Source organism: Bufo gargarizans, chromosome 1 (assembly GCF_014858855.1).
Source record: "Bufo gargarizans isolate SCDJY-AF-19 chromosome 1, ASM1485885v1, whole genome shotgun sequence".
Taxonomy (NCBI): Eukaryota; Metazoa; Chordata; class Amphibia; order Anura; family Bufonidae; genus Bufo; species Bufo gargarizans.
Window position 1 is genome coordinate 737,454,627 of NC_058080.1, and position 19,290 is coordinate 737,473,916.

The 19,290-nt window shown below is 45.3% G+C and overlaps 1 long non-coding RNA gene across 1 annotated transcript; it reads right to left on the reverse strand.

The window, feature by feature from the left end:
• Positions 1-5,594: 5,594 nt before the first annotated feature.
• On the reverse strand, positions 5,595-6,488 carry LOC122924921. The gene is made up of 3 exons (XR_006387449.1): positions 6,428-6,488; positions 5,962-6,085; positions 5,595-5,646 (listed from the first exon to the last, which is right to left on the reverse strand). It is a non-coding gene; the product is annotated as an uncharacterized LOC122924921 (long non-coding RNA).
• Between the last annotated feature and the right edge of the window lie 12,802 nt (positions 6,489-19,290).

A 19,290-nucleotide genomic window follows, 5' to 3' on the forward strand; every position in this document is an offset into this window, starting at 1 on the left:
CTTCATCCTCCACTTTAATATCAGTCAGATCTTCCCCCTGATTTGTCATCTGTAACAATTTAGTACATAACAGCAGACAGGTGGGAAATCTAACAGATCCACATAAGGGACCCCCACAATCTATGACCCCTCTATGACTGCAGGACCCCCCTATATAGATGTGTATAGGGCTCAGCTCCATCTACCTGAGGATTCTCTGGGACCTTCTCCTCTGGACAGTCCTGGGAATACAGAGGACGGGGACATCTCTCTGGTGGATTTCTCCTCCTGGATCCATCTGTTGAGACACAAGCACACAGTGACTGAATACATGGCCTCCTGTAGATCTGTCTATAGATCAGACACTTCTCTCAGCTCCTTCCCTTCTAGGTTTAGTTATCAGGGGGAAATAACAATATTCTGCTCCTCACCACCTGTGCTGAGGTCCCAGCACCTAGAAGACCAAAGGCCCAAAATATCCTCTGGTCTATGAGAGCAAATGGTGGGCAGTGGAAGACAACTCCTTCTCCAAAATAGTACCAGCGCCCTATATCCTGAGGATACAGGTATAAGTGCCAGCGCCCTGAAGCACCCTACCAACCTACGCCACTTTTTTTGATAGCCTGCAGAATTCTTGGTCATCTCCATCCTCCCATAATTCTAGTGAATAGATCCCTGGGGTCCCGAATCATACATCTTGGGTACAACAATCGAAATCTCTTCTCTTTTCAATCCCTTATCTCAGAGGTCAGCGATGTGTGGATCTGTAAACTACCACAGGCCGTACTGAATAACTAAAGGTCGACCATATTCTTTTTTAGCCCAAATACACAATAATTCAGACGCCCAAACTCAGGCCTTGTGTGAAATGAGAGGACACCAAGAGGACACAGATAACAGAGGCCATCGCTATAACATTTTAGAGTTTTCCCTGAAACAACTAACTCTGAAAATGTCCATGATGCCCTCAAGCCTTTTTCAATCAAATCCTTGATTTACCACCTGATCCACCACTCAGAATAGTCCGAGCTCCAGGGCTGTGGCACATCAGAGAAGAACCTCTCAACCTGAAGGTATTGCAGGTATTTTATCACAATCATATTGTTGTTTGACCGTGATGCTGTTGCCATGCAGACTGGTTGCAGCAGTTTGCATGTGCACTTCCCCTTTAAGATTTGCTGTTTGGTGAGCAAGGGGTTAATCTTCTTGCTAGTGGGGATTAAGGTGTTTCCTGGGTGTGGCCGCGGGCTTGATATATACCTGTGTCTTGCTGTCTGGGGGCAGTTTTACTACAGCCTTGCTCCTTGCCTGTGTGTTACTGGCCAGTCCTTGAGGGCCACCTTATGGAACACATATTGTCCTCCCTTATGTACCCTCCATGTACCTTTACCCTCACTTGTTGTATGTGTGGGTTTATGTTCTGGGTTTGTGAAGCGTTTTGTTGGTTGTTACATGTCTGGGCTGTTGTTGGTGTTGGTCCCTGCATGTATGCTACTCGTCACCTGATATGTTGATACCTCCGGAAGGGGACTGGTTTCCCAGAGGGGTGAACCATAAGTCTGGATGCAGCGCTGCCTGGGGCTGCCGTGTACCTTGCGGCATGGGGCCCAGGCAGTATCAGGTGTGCTGGATACCTGTGTGTGGTGTTGTTGGTACAGAGTCCTGTTTAGTGTGTGGGCTCCTGTACTTATGCACGGGTTCCAGTCGTGGTGGCTGCAGCAGGTAAGTGTGTTTCTGGTGTTATTACCTGCCGAATCTGTAGCTGTATTCAGTCGTCCACTTTTCCCTGCAGCTAGGCCTGTGGACACTCTGGTTCATCCGTGTCTTGGATGAACCTGGTTGTCTCTTGTCCCTGTCTCCTAACCTCAGGGATATTCAGGGTTCTGAGGTTTCCAGGGTATGGGCCCACCTACCTTAAGGGTCGGCTCATACAGTTAGGAGAACAGGGCCAGATTTAGGGATGCTATAGGAGGTGACCAGCTCCCTTTTCTTGGCAGCCTGATCTAGCTGCTACCCTTATCCTTTTTACATTGTACGGTGGGGGGTTTCCCCCACTCCCCACTATGACATATTTATGTAACTGACTTCACTGTAGAAGAAAGTATCAGAAGCAAATCACCTTCATTATGCAGGATTAAATTCCAGGGAACTAAAGTTCAACTAATTCTGGATCTCTATCATTACTCATCAACAAAGTAAATTCTTACGCCCCCGAGGGACATTTCGTGGGACAATAACATCACTTAACAAGGACTTCCCTTCAGTCTAATCTGTAAAAAAGAGGGTCATGCCGCAAAGGAGTAAGCTGATACAAGCGGTTGTGGGATCAGCTTACTCCTCCAGCACCAGTATTGGCATGGACAACCCATCGGTTCCAAGAACAGACCACGCAAAAGACCATCTCCTGCCATTCTCCTACTTGATCTTCTAGAGAGGTCCAGTCTGGATCCTGGATTCAGATGCTGTTGGAATCCTTCTTCCCTGATTGGCCGGTGACTGTGGATCTTTATGGATTATTAATACTTCATTGCTATTTCTCTGTTGCTGTTATGTAACAGTTTGGTTTATATTATATGTGGTCACACGTCCTCTGGGCCGGGCACAGCTCTGCTTCATTTCCTCTGTTGGTGACGGGCCCCGCGGTCCCCCTGCTGTTTCTCTCTATAGCGGGTATAAGATTTGTTGCTGTTTTGCTCCCATTTTCTATTATCTTTCTTCCTCCTTCCAAGCAGCCCATTACTCCTGCCGGAGCTCAGGATGTGGCCGGTGACCCGGTGTCTCTCCTCGGTGCGGTGTTATTTCATCTGTCACTTCCTCTGCTTTCCTCCTCAGCATGGGGGTTGAATACTTTCCCTCTTTTTGAGGCGACGTTACGATCTTTACTGTCCATTTTGGGATTTCTGCAATCATTACTGGAATTAGATTACATGTTTTATTCTCTTTTCTTCTTTTCTCTCCTTTTTGTCTCCATTAAATGGGTTGTCCAAGATTTTGGCACTGATAGCCTATCCTCAGGGTAGCTCATCAATATTAGATGGGTGAGAGTCCAAAGCCCGGCACCCCCACTGATCAGCTGTGTGAAGAGACTGTGGCACTCCGGTGAGCGCTGAGGCCTCTTCCTAGGACAGGGACGTCACATTGGTGGTGCAGTTTTCCTACCAGATTCCTGTCCCTTACAAGTAACAGGTGTAGCTGAGGACCGGCAGGTAGACCTAATCCTCCAGGGAGCTCTTTTAGGACGTCCCATTACTCTATGTAATATATATGCCCCAGTGAGAACAAGCCACCCCTTCTGAGAGCTGACTGGTCACACCTGGACTCCTGGGGACACTCGGCGTCTTGATCGGAGGTGATATTAATCTCCCTTTCTCTGAAACTGCAGCCAGACGGACGGCCCCCACTGCTCCTGTGATCTCAGATCTCCAGTGTCACCTTCTCCCCCATTTATTCCTCCTTCTTCCTCCTGGTTTATGGAGAATAGATATCTCCACTAGTGGACAATACACTTATAATGCCCCCCCAGGACTGGTTATGTTCCCAGTAACATTCTAACCCTTGGTTTCGGCTGGTGGAGGGGACTTCATGGTTTGGGGCCGTTTTGCTGCAGACATTTCTGTGACTGTTCCGCTCCTCTGAATGTCGCTTGTAATAAGGGGGATCCGACCTCCTCCTCCAGTCACATGTAGCAGGCTGTATCTTCTCTGCTTGTGGAGTGACTAGAGGATCCCAGACATGAAGGGCAGGAGAACGACTGGAAAGTCACTATGATGGACTCTCCTTATAAAAGTAAGGACCTGTTCACACCACGTCTGAGCCTCCAGCAGAACATATGTGCGGAGGGTTTCCTGATATCTCCCTCAGACAGAAGCTCTGACGTCAGGCTCTATACAGTCACACAGGGGCGGACATTGCCCATCAGCTTCATGTATGATCTACACTGTATACGCTGCGGAACACGGATTATACAGGACGCCTCTGATAGAGCAGTGTAGTCTACTATACCGGCCCAACGGAGGCCAGAAGGACACGCTCCCATCATGTGACTGGAGCTCTATGGATATGACTGACATATAAAGAACACGGAGCCTCTAATGTAATGTGAGAAGAAACTGTGGAGCTCCTCCATTACATGTCACTGCACACACGTGTATACACTGCACATGACGGATCTTACCCTGTGATATAAGAGGCTGGTGCTCCTCCATTACATGTCACTGCACACACATGTATACACTGCACATGACGGGTCTTACCTTGTGATATAAGAGGCTGGTGCTCCTCCATTACATGTCACTGCACACACGTGTACACACTGCACATGACGACTCTTACCTTGTGATATAAGAGGCTGGTGCTCCTCCATTACATGTCACTGCACACACGTGTATACACTGCACATGACGGGTCTTACCTTGTGATATAAGAGGCTGGTGCTCCTCCATTACATGTCACTGCACACACGTGTATACACTGCACATGACGGCTCTTACCCTGTGATATAAGAGGCTGGTGCTCCTCCATTACATGTCACTGCACACACGTGTACACACTGCACATGACGGCTCTTACCTTGTGATATAAGAGGCTGCTGCTCCTCCATTACATGTCACTGCACACACGTGTATACACTGCACATGACGGCTCTTACCTTGTGATATAAGAGGCTGGAGCTCCGACATTACATGTCACTGCACACACGTGTATACACTGCACATGACGGATCTTACCCTGTGATATAAGAGGCTGGTGCTCCTCCATTACATGTCACTGCACACACATGTATACACTGCACATGACGGGTTTTACCTTGTGATATAAGAGGCTGGTGCTCCTCCATTACATATCACTGCACACACGTGTATACACTGCACATGACGGCTCTTACCTTGTGCTATAAGAGGCTGGTGCTCCTCCATTACATGTCACTGCACACACATGTATACACTGCACATGACGGGTCTTACCTTGTGATATAAGAGGCTGGTGCTCCTCCATTACATGTCACTGCACACACGTGTATACACTGCACATGACGGCTCTTACCCTGTGATATAAGAGGCTGGTGCTCCTCCATTACATGTCACTGCACACACGTGTACACACTGCACATGACGGCTCTTACCTTGTGATATAAGAGGGCGGTGCTCCTCCATTACATGTCACTGCACACACGTGTATACACTGCACATGACGGCTCTTACCTTGTGATATAAGAGGCTGGTGCTCCTCCATTACATGTCACTGCACACACGTGTATACACTGCACATGACGGCTCTAACCTTGTGATATAAGAGGCTGGTGCTCCTCCATCATGGCCTCCTTGTACAGATCCTTGTGTCCTTCTATATACTCCCACTCCTCCATGGAGAAATAGACAGTGACGTCCTGACACCTTATAGGAACCTGACAACACAATGACACCGTCATCACCCAGACCCCTCCAGTGCTGTTACTGGAGAATTTCCCAGCATTCCCAGCAGTGTCACCTCTCCAGTCAGCAGCTCCATCATCTTGTGGGTGAGTTCTAGGATCTTCTGCTCATGTATCAGGGGGTGAGGGGGAGGCTCTGTGATGGGTTGAGGGGTCCTGCTCCGCCCTCCTGACTCCTGGAGATGGATGATGGGAGTCACACAGTTCCCCGATGTCTTCTTCACTATTGTGTACTCCTGTGGATGGAGAGAGACACTTAGGGAATAAACCCTTCAGAGGCCATGTGCTCTCCTCCGGCCCTCTCCTCCTGGGTACAACGTGCCTACTTACCTTCTCATGGCTCCTACAACATGACTATTGGTCACTGGTCACATGATACATCACTCACCATACTAGGGGCTGATCTTCAGGTTCTCCATCACTTGGAAGGTCTGGAGGCAGTTCTCCAGGACCCTGGACTCTTCCTATCACTTCCTATGATGGATTCTCCTTCCCGATGTCTGACTTGTTACAGAATACAATAAAGAGGAGAGAAATCTAGAAAAGTTTACCTCTCCGCTCAGCAGGGAGATGATCTCCAAGGTGAGGTCTAATATTCTTCTGCTGATCTCCTTCCTGTCCATCCTTGGTGGATCATTCAGGAGAAGGGTCGTATTGCTGGTTTTCTTCATCCCCCTCCAAAAAAAAGTAATAAAGGTTAATCAGTGAGTCCCATGTAATAAGAGTGAGAAAAAGTACAACTCATCCCGCAAAACATCCCTCATAAAGCTGCACTGATGGGAAAAACCCTGAGCTCTGGGTGTATCTAAGCTCCTGGCAGTGAAAACCTAAGTTACAGGGAGCAGATTCTCTTATCCATCCAGCACTGAATGATGACAACCCCCACTATCCCCACTACTACTCCTATAATACTAAGCTGAGGAGCGGAGAAGGATTCCTTGTGTGTAATGGAGGAGAATCTCCAGAGGTGACATGTCTGAGCTCTCCACCACACTGTCTCCTCACAGCTCATCTTACCTGCAGGCTGGAGGAATGGCTGATACCAGAGAGAACAAGAGCCCTGACTACCGACCAGGACCTGCCCAGTATCTGCTGCACTGCCAGAGCTGAAGGACCTGCGGTGACGTCACCGTCATGTGATCAGGGCAGGGGGCGGGGCTCAGCAGTGGTGAGAAAAGGTAGTAAAGGACCTATAGTGACATCATTGTCATTTGACCAATGCAGGGTAGGAGTCCGGCCCCTGCACTGATCACATGACGGTGACGTCACCCCAGGTCCTTCAGCTCTCGTACTGAAGGTACATTGTCTGGTCTCAGAAGACATTGGTTTGTAAAAGGTCTCATCTCTCTACTAAGAGGGATACAAACAAAAGGGCGTCTACAGAGCGTCACATACAATGTGCGGAGATTTGTTGGAAATCCCAGGTTCACTCCAACAGGTCATTGATAACTGCAAGGTTAGGTTACTTTCACATTTGCGGCAGAGTGATCCAGCGAGTGATTTCCGTTGCCGAAACTGCCTGCCGGATCCGTCAAAACGTACGCCAACTGATGGCATTTGTAAGACGGATCCTGATCCGTCTTACAAATGCATTGAAATGCTGGATCCGTCTTTGCGGTGTTATCCGGAAAACGTATTTATTTTTTTCCATTTTTTTTTTGTACTGTGCATGCGCAGACTGGAAGGATGGATCCGGCATTGCGGTATTTTTAATGCCTGATCTGGCAATAATACAATTCTATGAAAAAAAAATGCTGGATCCGGCATTCCGGCAAGTGTTCCGGAGATAAAACCGTAGCATGCTGCAGTATTACCTCCGTCCTGAACAGTCAAAACGACTGAACTGAAGACGTCCTGATTAGTGATGAGCGAACCTCTGTTTTAAGTTCGGCGTCTAAAGTTCGGCTTCCGGTTAGCGGAGAATCCCGATCTGGATCCGGATATGGATTCCGACTTCCGTTGTGGTCCGTGGTAGCGGAATCAATAATCGGCCATTATTGATTCCGCTACCACGGACCACAACGGAAGTCGGAATCCATATCCGGATCCAGATCGGGATTCTCCGCTAACCGGAAGCCGAACTTTAGACGCCGAACTTAAAACAGAGGTTCGCTCATCTCTAGTCCTGATGCATCCTGAACGGATTTCTCTCCATTCAGAATGCACGGGGATGAAACTGATCCGTTCTTTTCCAGTATTGAACCCCTAGGACGGAACTCAGTGCCGGAAACGAATAACGCTAGTGAGAAAGGGGCCTTAGGGAAACAGAATATATGACCTAAAGACAAATACTTTCTAAGAAACTCGTCTGGTTTGAGGGCGAACAATGAGTTTCAGTCTTTACCAGGGATAATGAAGTCCTGTTATATCCAAAAGGTTGTTTGCTTGATTAACCCGTAGAGGACCTGCGCCGTAAATGTACGGCGCTACCGGACGTGACTTAAGGACCAGCGCCGTACATGTACGGCGCGAGGTCCGCCGGGCTCTGGGGGAAAATCGCGGGAGGACCAGAGCGCGATGGGTGCTCTTACCGACATCGGCTATTTCGCCTCCCCTGCAGCTGTGTGCGCTGCGATTGGCCGATCAGTGATGACGGCACATCGCAGCGCCGGAAGCACATGTAAGCTGCGGTGGGGTCAGGGGGAGGTGGCCGGTGCTGAACTAGTCAGCAACGGTCACCTCCGAGGGGAGGCGGGGGACACCAGTGTTTTGGGTCTCCTGCCAGCGCCGCGATAGGCTCAAACAACGCTCCAGCCAATGGCAGCGCTATAGCCGCACGGGAAAGGGCAGAACCTCCCTGCATGCAGCCATTCTAGCCGGTGACTGCGCGCTGAGAGGTTCTGTGCTCGATCTGCTGGGATTTGTGATTCTACCACGGCTCCTGTGTAGAAGAACAACATCTGGCACATCTGCTGCAGTGATTTTTTTTCTTTCTGCAGCATAAGTTCCAGATCCCGAATCCCTGTCCCTATCCCCCCTCTCCCTCCCCCGCCTTCCCCCCTTCACTCCCGTCCGATTTTGCCTGCGGCGAAGAAATTTTCCTGCTCTGCACCACTTTTCCTGTGTGCGAGCTGTGAACGCCAAGTGCTGATCAGTCCGTACTTCGCTGCTCAGCCCCGGGGCTCTTTTTTTCAGATATTTAGTTAGAATCATATATATATAAGTTAATTTTTAGCTCGTGTTCTTTTTTTTGTATCTGCAGTAAATTTTTATACAGCATTGTCTGCGCGAACGCACCAAATGTCCGCTTGCGTGCGTTCTGCAGCCTGAGCACCAATAAGTACAATTTTTTTTTACTGGTCGCTTTTGTGCTCAGTTTATTTTTTATTTTTTGCTGTAAAAGGTACTTTTAGTGTTAGATTTTAGTTAATATCTGTGTGCCGCGTGCGTTCATTTTTCTGACCGGTCTGCTCAGTTTTTTATGTTTTTTCATGTAGTTAGTTTTATCTATCTATATAACACAAAGAAAGGACAGCAGCACTTGTTAGTGAAGTCGGGTGCAGAAATCCTCAGACCTTAGGCAACTCGGTCATCAAAATGGTTGTAGTTTTCCAAAGAAGAGGCTGCACTCCAAGGTAAAGGTGAAACGACCCCTGGGCAACGATTCAACTGCTCATTGCAGTCTTTCTCAAGCATCAGACTGAGCAATGAGCAGCAACGTTGCACAGGGGAATAAAGCGGTCGTTTCACCTTTATCTTGGAGTGCGGCCTCTTCTTTGGAAAACTACAACTATCTATATATATATATATATATATATATATATATATATATATATACACAGTACAATCTGGCTTGCCCCTGTCCTAGAGGTGATTGAATTACAGAGAATTAGCAGCGTGCATGTCATGACTATTGGGTTTCTTTTACTCTACTACATCTGCTAGTAAATTATTTGCCATGTAGAAATATCATTTCTACCAAAAACAGTGATTGATCAGGTTAATGATGTCTGACTGCTATTATTTTGAACACAACTGTATTAGTACTAGAGACCAGTTGATCCAGATCAAATGGTTATATTGTATTTATGGAACGCATGCGTAAACTGGATAGCTCTCAGTGCACTAGATGCTATGGAGACCGGGGAACTCTGATCCATATGATCTGGACTTGCCCACTTATTGCTGCCTACTAGTTGGAGGTGAATGAGTTTCTGAATCAGAGGCTGGGACTACCAGAGGTTTGCTCCCCAGAGAACAGTCTACTAGGATTGGTCAATGACTTGATTCAGACCAAGTATTCTAGGATTCTATACTGGCTTCTAATGTTCTATGCTAGGAAATCCATCTTACTAAACTGGAAGCCTCTAAAATCCCTTCTGTCCAAAACTGGAATTATAGATGCAGCTCTGCCAATGTATAAGCTAACCGTTTTGGCTAGGGAGAAACCGGAGAGGTTTGAGAAGATCTGGGGGCCTTGGTTGGCAGCAAGGATACCGGTCATCTAGAGCACCAATCAAATTTTTTTTTCTGGCCCCTTGAAATAGACACTGCGGCCCTCAGACTAAAAAAGGTTGTGCACCCCTGCTATAAAGCATACAATACAGCACATAAATACAATGCACTTCATGCTGGCGGCAGGTCCTGTGTGCATCCTAAACCCCGGAACCATGTGTATTGTCTTTATATGCTGTACATTTTATGCTTTATAGATTTCCATTGCCCCTGCTATGTTGTCACTTCACTGTCTGGGCACATATGAGTTTCCCCATTTGGGATTAGGACGCACATTGCTATGTAGGGATGGATTTGGATCCCTCATAGGATTATTATTGTATACAGTATTATAACTTGGGTGTGGTGTCTAATAAAGGTTCTTATACATTTTTATGAACTTGATGTGTCGTCTCCTTTTATAGTCCTTCCTGTGTTTTATTGACAACTCCATATGGAGTCACTGCTCTGAGAGTCCCATGGTTATTTCCATAAACAGGGATCCCACAAGATACAATGGCCTCAGGATACAATATTTTCAACATACTATTGTCAGTTCTGGGCCATTGTAAGTTGAAACTAGACTTAACATACAATCCCTCAGGCTCAAATCCAGCCAGTCAATACGGCCATTTTATTGGTAAAACAACTTTACTGGTTGTCTATTAGATGCTGTACCGGTATTAAATATTGTGTACTGCCCCCTGTCTGTGCCAATTGCTGGTTGTCACGACCAGAGGATATGGATCCTCTGGGTCAGCTAATAGTGGACTGAGAATTAGCCCAATATTGCTAAGAGTCAGGATACTGGTGTTTATACCAGTCACCCAGAAAGCAGCTAACTGCAGCAGTGTGTACAGAGTACAACAAAGGCAGAGTAATGGAACAGATGATCTTTACTGGCAGAAGGTAGACAAAAGTCACTTGAAAAAAAAAAGCAAAACAAAAGTTCAGAGTACAGTATACTGGGTCAGGCAGACTCGTGGTCAGGCAGTGCAAGGTCAGAGGTCCAGACGAACAATATAGCGCACAAGATGAGACCTGGCAGTGAAGGCAGATGCGGCAGTATGCTGTAGGGTGCCTGCTCCTCCTGCGAGGTAGGCCAGTGCTGGGCCCCATGGCGCTGCATTGTGCAGACTACGGTCTGCCACACTGCGGTGAGGTCACGGACCCAATACTAACAGTAACAGTACCCCCCCCCCCCCCTCTTACGCCTCCTCCTCCACACAGCCGACTTGGAGAGAAATTTCTTCAGTAATAGAGGGGCATGAATATTCTCCACAGATTTACAAGACCTCACTTCAGGCCCGTAGCCCTTCCATTCCACCAAATAGAAGGTCTTACCCCTGATGATCCTCCTGTCCAGGATGTCCTTGACTTTAAATTCATCATCCATAGTGACATGAGGAGGGTTCTGTTAAGTGCCTTTGCAAAACCTGTTAAAGACAGCTGGTTTAAGTAAGGAAACATTAAATAAGTTGGGATTGCGCAAGGTAGCATTTTGGAAAAACCGTCAATGACAACCCAGATGACTGTACAACCATTAGAGACAGGTAAATCGGTCAAAAAGTCAATACCAATATGCTGCCAGGGGGACCTCTGGCAGTGGCAATAATAGACCTGCAAGTCTCAACTTAGGAGACTTGTTCTGGGCACACAAGGTACAGGAAGCCACAAAGTCTCTAATATCCGTTGACATGGATGGCCACAGGTAATGTTGGGAGATGAGATTCAACGTCTCACGTTGACCTGGATGGCCAGCAATCTTAGAGGCATGTCCCCCCAGCAAAACTTTCCTTTGTTTGGACTCTGGAACAAAGATCTTACCTTGGAGAACCTTGGACAGGTTAACTGAAGCCACTGGGACTACTTTAGTTAGTTCAATGATGAACTGGGGCTCGTCTTTTGTATCTGTGTTCTCGAAGGATCTGCAGAGAGCATCGGCCTTGGTATTTTTGTCAGCAGACCGGAAATGAAGCTGGAAATTAAATCATCAAAGAAGAGAGACCAACGAGCCTGAGGAGGATTGAGCCGTTGAACCACCTACAAGTAGGTCAGGGTCTTGTGATCGGTGTAAATTATGACTGGCAGAATAGAACTTTCCAGAAGATACCTCCACTCCTCTAAAGCCATCTTAATTGCTAAAAGTTTTCTGTCTCCAATAGAATAGTTTCTCTTGGCAGCAGAAAATAACTTAGAAAAAAACACAAGGAGACATACAACCTGAGGCATGGAGGATGCATCCACCTCCAAGAAGAACTGTTTCTTGGGACTGGGGCTGAAGAGAAGGCTTTCTTGAGGAAAGAAAATGCTGTCTCCGCTTCAGGGGACCATTGTTTGGTATTGGCACCCTTCCTGGTCAGAACAGAAATTGGAGCTATCAAAGTAGAAAAATTACAGATAAACTGTCGATAATAGTTAGCAAAACCCAAGAACTTCTGGATTGCCTTCAGACCAGAGGTACGGGGCCAGTCGAGCACTGCAGCCACCTTTCCTGGATCCATTTTTAAACCCTGATCCGAGATGATGTATCCCAGGAAGGGCAGGGATGACTTTTCAAAGACACACTTCTCGAATTTAGCGTATAGATGATTTTCTCGTAACCGTTGTAAGACCATCTGCACATGTGTGCAGTGAGTTATGTCCCTGGAGAAAATAAGAATATCATCCAAATAGACAACACAAGAATAGAGAAGATCTCGGAAAATATCTGACAATTTCCTGGAAGACAGCAAGGGCATTAATAAGGCCAAAGGGCATAACAAGGTATTCATAATGGCCATACATGGTATTAAAGGCTGTCTTCCATTCGTCACCCTCTCTAATACATCTTAAATTGTATGCTCCTCGTAAGTCCAGTTAAAAGAAGATCCTGGCCCCACGAGGTCTATCAAATAACTCAGAAATTAACAGTAAAGGGTACTTATTCTTTATGATGACCTTATTCAGACCACGGTAGTCTATACAGGGACGAAGAGACCCATTTTTCTTATTCCCAAAAAAGAATCCTGCTCCTGGTGGTGAAGAAGACTTCCTGATGAAACCCTTCTTGAGATTCTCCTTGATATAATCTGCTGTAGCCTGCGATTCAGCAGGAGAAAGAGGTTAAACACGATCCCGAGGAGGAGATTTTCGTAGGGGCGATGGGGTGGTAGTGTCTCAGCCCCCTTTTTATCAAACACATTTGCAAAAGAATGATGGGCCACCGGCAAAGCCTCCAGACTTTTAGGGAGCGATATAGAAACCCTTGATTGAATAGAACGTAAACACTTGCCTTGGCACAGCTGTCCCCATCAAAGAACTTTTCCTGAGCTCCAATCGATTACCAGATTGTGCATCCTAAGCCAATGCAACCCCAGCAAGAGAGAATTAGACAGTTCTGTTAGAATATATAGAGAAATCATCTCAACATGTAACACTCCTACCTGCAGTTCCAACGGCTCAGTGACGAAAAGCACTGGCTCTGTCAACACTGGTCCGCTGACGGCTGTCACCAGCAGGGGATTCTTCAGCAGGCGTACAGGAATGTGATATTGATTCACCATAGCTTGGTGCATGAACTTCCCCGCAGATCTGGAATCCAAGGTAGCAGACATGGACACCTTGGTATCTCCAAGAAATAGGATTACAGGTATTTGGAGAGTGGAACAGTTTTCGCCTAGAGCCACCTCCCCCAATGACCCTAAGCGCTGGAGTTTCCTGGCTTCTGGGGACAGCTGCGGACATGGTAACCCGGACCACCGCAGTAGAGACAGAGCCCAGAAGACATACGATGACGACGTTCCTCACCCGAAAGCAGAGTGGAATTTATCTGCATAAGTTCAGGATCCGGAAAGGAGGGGTGTAAACGTATTTGACCTAGACATTCGTTGTGAATGTCTTTTCTCCCGACTGACCTCACGAGCCCGCTCAGAAAACTGTATATCAATTTTTATAGCCAGAGAGACCAGAGACTAAAGGGAAGTAGGCACATCATGTCCTGCAAGTTCGTCCTTAATACGTCCGGACAGACCCTCCCATAAGACCGCTACCAAGGCCTCCTCGTTCCATGACACTTCAGATGCTAAGGTACAGAACTGGATCGCATAATGACCCACAGACCGGCTCCCCTGACGGACGTGCAGCAGAGAGGAGGCTGCAGAAGAATCTTGACCTGGCTCTTCAAACACCCTCTTGAAAGAGTCCATAAATAGAGCCACATTACTGGTGAGGAGTCCCTATCTCTCCCATATTGGATCCGCCCAGGTCAGTGCCTCTCCCTCGAGATAATGGATGCCACTTTAGCTCGATCAGATTGCAAGTGATGAGGAAGCAGCTCAAAGTGAATTGTGCACTGATTGATAAACCCACAACAGATTTTCGGGTTGCTGCTGTAACGGGACGGAGCAGATAAACGAGGTCCAGAAAAAAACTGACTGCGCTGCAACCGCAGCAGGAACAGCTGGAGATGTAGGACCCTGTGCAGACTGTGCTGTAGAGAGAGAGTCCAGGCGAGCAGCTACATGCTGCAAGTAATTCACCACTTGTTTCTGGGTGGTACGCTGTTGTTTAAGTTCCTGCAGTACTTCAGACATTCCTGGTTTAGAGTCAGCGGTATCCATGGCCCAAGCGTACTGTCACAACCAGAGGATGTGGATCTGGGCCAGCTGATGGTGGACTAGGAATTAGCCCAATATTGCTGACTCCCAAAGTCAGGATACTGGTGTTTATACCAGTCACCCAGAAAGCAGCTAACTGCAGCAGTGTGTACAGAGTCCAACAAAGGCAGAGTAATGGAACAGATGATCTTTACTGGTAGAAGGTAGACAAAAGTCACTTGAAACAAAGGCAAAACAAAGTTCAGAGTAATACAGTATACTGGGTCAGGCAGACTCGTGGTCAGGCAGTGCAAGGTCAGAGGTCCAGACAAACTTACAGATGACGGCAGGCAGATTTGTAGTCAGGCAATGCAGGGGTCATTATTCTAGGTAATCCAAGTAGCAGACGGCAGGCAGAAGTTATCAGATATAACAACCACGCTTAAGCACGTCATGGTCAGTGAAGCTGCCCTAAATACCAATAACCCCACCTCTGGGTGGGGACAGTAATCAGGAAGCATCCTCTCCACTCCTATAACAAGGGGAGGTGCACACACGTGCGTTATAGCGCACAAGACGAGACCTGGCAGTGAGGGCAGATGCGGCGGTATGCTGGCGGGTGCCTGCTGCTCCTGCGAGGTAGGCCAGAGCTGGGCCCCATGACGCTGCAGTGTGCAGACAATGATCTGCCACACTGCGGTGAGGTCACGGACCCAATACTAACACTGGTTTTCCATAGCGTTATGGACTCAAGGTACAATGGTTTCAACATACAATGGTCGTCCCAGAACCAATTAATATTGTTACTTGAGGTTCCACTGTACAGAGTTATCCCTGGGGGTATCCTCAAACACTGTTAGGGTACAGCCACACAGTTTTTTGGACAACATTTTGAGGCAGACCTGCCTGCGGGATTTTTTGTCAAAAGTCAAAAGAAATAGGAAAGGACTTAGAGAAATTCCTCTCATTCATCACAGTGAAGCCTGTGGCTCAGCTTGTAAGGTTTCTGCCTCCCACACAGAGGGTCCTGAGTTTAAGACCTGGCAGTGACAACTTGAATAAAAATGGAATACATATTTTAGATACACAGGGGTGTTCTCAAGCACTATTATAATGCAAAAGCCATAGTGATGTGGGGAAATCTTTTATATTAACCCGTTCCTGACCTCGCCATATATGTACAGTCTTAAAACATGTACAGACTTTAAACATGAACATGCCACTCAGAAGCTGACCGGGCACCATAGCCGCTGGGTGGCTGCTGTTTTACATAGCAGACACCTAGAGGCATTGTTTGCCATCTGCAATTACGTAGCTCACAGACATTTAAAAAGAAGAAAAAAGGTTTGCACAGCTCTCCCTAAATTTGCTTAATCCAGACACTCCTGTAATTTGAAGGAAAAGGCAGCACGGATGAATCCCCCACATCAGGAGTCATGAGAGGCTTCAGTGACAGATTTTCAATGGATCCAGTGTCTTGGAAATTAGGATAAAACATAACTTTTATTTACATGATTAAAAGAACTCCATGGTGCCCCCGAGGATACCATGGAGTTCTTTTCATCATGTTAATAAAAGTTGTTTTATCCTAAACTCTAAAGCACTTGATCCATTGAATTTGTCACGGACATTTAACCCCTCACATGCTGTGGTCAATTGAAAACACGGCATCTGAAGCATCTTTCTCCTGGAGCCATGAGCCAAATGGATCCCCCATGCCAAGATCGAGGGAAACGTTCACATGCTATGGCCTTTGGAAGACTTTGAAGCCTGCCTGTGGCAGGGCTTTACAGAAACACAGTGAATCTCATATAAATCATTGAAGTCTAAGGGAGAAGCAATCAGACAATCACATGTTATGTTAAAATAAGTAAAAAAAGCTTTAAAACTATAAAAAAAAGTATAAAAATCAGCCCCATTCCCCATATTAAAAACAATGAAAAACAAAGTTGTTTCATTGTTGTACAGAAAATGCCCATACTATTAAATATAAACTATTTCAATGAAAATGAAAAACTAATGTCCACATACATTCTAAAACTATTACATGGAGCGTAGTTACGTCTCCCCATGTCCCTCTGGATTTACTCGTAGTGTGAGGGAGGTGTGAATACAGTGATAAGAAGCAAGGTTCATGGGAACAATACATCTTCACTGCTTTGGAAGTAAACAATACTCTTCTCTCCTTATATCCACAATACTTTTTCTCTGTGGGTCTCGGTCACAGTTGACCTCAGAGAAATATAGTTTCCATGTTACGGAGATCGAGGACAATTTCAACCAAAAAATAAAACGTATTAGCTTTAAGATCCATTAATAAATTGATATCCAAATATTTTCTCTCTGACGTCTCTTATGTAAAAGAAGACTTGTTTTATTTGAAAAGAATTTCCCACATTTTGAACATGAATATGGCTTCTCTCCTGTGTGACATCTCTGATGTGTAACAAGATATGATTTCAGTTTAAAACATTTCCCACATTCTGAACATGAATATGGCTTCTCTCGTCTGTGACTTTGCTCATGTTCAACCCCTTAAGGACTCAGCCCTATTTCACCTTAAGGACTTGGCCATTTTTTGCAAATCTGACCAGTATCACTTTAAGTGCTGATAACTTTAAAACGCTTTGACTTACCCAGGCCGTTCCGAGATTGTTTTTTCGTCACATATTGTACAGCATTTTTATTTATAAAATTTCCAAGTTTCAATTTCTCTACTTCTAAAATACATAGTAATACCTCCAAAAATAGTTATTACTTTACATTCCCCATATGTCTACTTCATGTTTGGATAATTTTGGGAATGATATTTTATTTTTGGGGGATGTTACAAGGCTTAGAAGTCTAGAAGCAAATCTTGAAATTTTTCAGAAATGTTCAAAAGCCCAATTTTTAGAGACCAGTTCAGGTCTGAAGTCACTTTGCGAGGCTTACATAATAGAAACCACCCAAAAATGACCCATTCTAGAAACTACACCCCTCAAGGTATTCAAAACTGATTTTACAAACGTCGATAACCCTTTCGGTGTTCCACAAGAATTAATGGAAAATAGAGATACAATTTCAAAATTTCACTTTTTTGGCAGATTTTCCATTTTAATATTTTTTTTCCAGTTACAAATCAAGGGTTAACAGCCAAACCAAACTCAATATTTATAGCCCTGATTCTGTAGTTTACAGAAATACCCCATATGTGGTCATAAACTACTGTACGGGCACATGGCAGTGCGCAGAAGGAAAGGAATGCCATACGGTTTTTGGAAGGCAGATTTTGCTGGACTGTTTTTTTTGACACCATGTCCTATTTGAAGCCCCTCTGATGCACCCCTAGAGTAGAAACTCCAAAAAGTGACCCCATTTTAGAAACTACGGGATAGGGTGGCAGTATTGTTGGTACTAGTTTAGGGTACATATGATTTTTGGTTGCTCTATATTACACTTTTTGTGAGGCAAGATAACAAGAAATAGCTGTTTTGGCACAGTTTTTATTATTTGCTATTTACAACATTCATCTGACAGGTTAGATCATGTGATATTTTTATAGACCAGGTTGTCACGGATGCGGCGATACCTAATATGTATCCTTTTTGTTTATTTATGTAAGTTTTACACAATGATTTCTTTTTTGAAGCAAAAAGAAAATCATGTTTTAGTGTTTCCATAGTCTGAGAGCCATAATTTTTTCAGTTTTGGGGCGATTACCTTGGGTAGGGTATGATTTTTGTGGGATGAGATGACGGTTTTATGGGCACTATTTTGGGGTGCGTGTGACTTTTTGATCGCTTGCTATTACACTTTTTGTGATGCAGGGTAACAAATAATTGTTTATTTAGCACAGTTTTTATTTTTTACGGTGTTCATCTGAGGAGTTAGGTCATGTGATATTTTTATAGAGCCGGTAGATACGGACACGGCGATACCTAATATGTATACATTTTCTTTTTATTTATGTAAGTTTTACACAATAATATCATTTTTGAAAAAAAAATAAAAAAATAAAAAATGTTTTAGTGTCTCCATATTCTGAGAGCCATAGTTTTTTCAGTTTTTGGGCGATTATCTTAAGTAGGGTCTCATTTTTTGCAAGATGAGATGACGGTTTGAATGGTACTATTTTGGCGTACATGCAACTTTTTTGATCACTTTTATTATTTTTTGGAAGTAAGGTGAGCAAAATTTCAATTTCATCATAGTTTTTATTTTTTATGGCGTTCACCGTGCGGGAAATGTAACATGACCGTTTTATAGATCGGGTCGTTACGGACGCGGTGATATATAACATATGCAGGGAATTTGTTTTATTTTTTTTAATCAGGGAAAAATGTTTTTTTTTTACATTTTTTTTGACCCAGACCCACTTGGTTCTTGAAGATCCAGTGGGTCTGATGTCTGAATAATACAGTACACTATATAGTGTACTGCACTGTATTTTACTTACACTTTGTCTGAACAGATCTATGCCTTTAGCACAGATCTGTTCAGCACCATGGACAGCGGGATGCCTGAGAAGGCGTCCTGTTGCCATGGGAACCTTCCCCGTCTGCCACAACTGAGCAGACGTCGAAGGGTAAGGAGGGGGGCTCCCTCCCTCTGTCACCCCATCCTGCCCTGGGTCCTTAAGGACTTGGGAAACAGGGCGTACCGGTACGCCCCAAGTCCTTAAGGGGTTAAAATAAATTGATTTATCTGCAAAACATTTCCCACAGTCTGAACATAAATATATGGTTTCTCTCCTGTGTGACTTTCCTGATGTGTAACAAGATATGATTTCCGTCTAAAACATTTCCCACATTCTGAACATGAATGCGGCTTCTCTCCTGTGTGACTTCGCTCATGTTGAAAATAACTTGATTTATCTGCAAAACATTT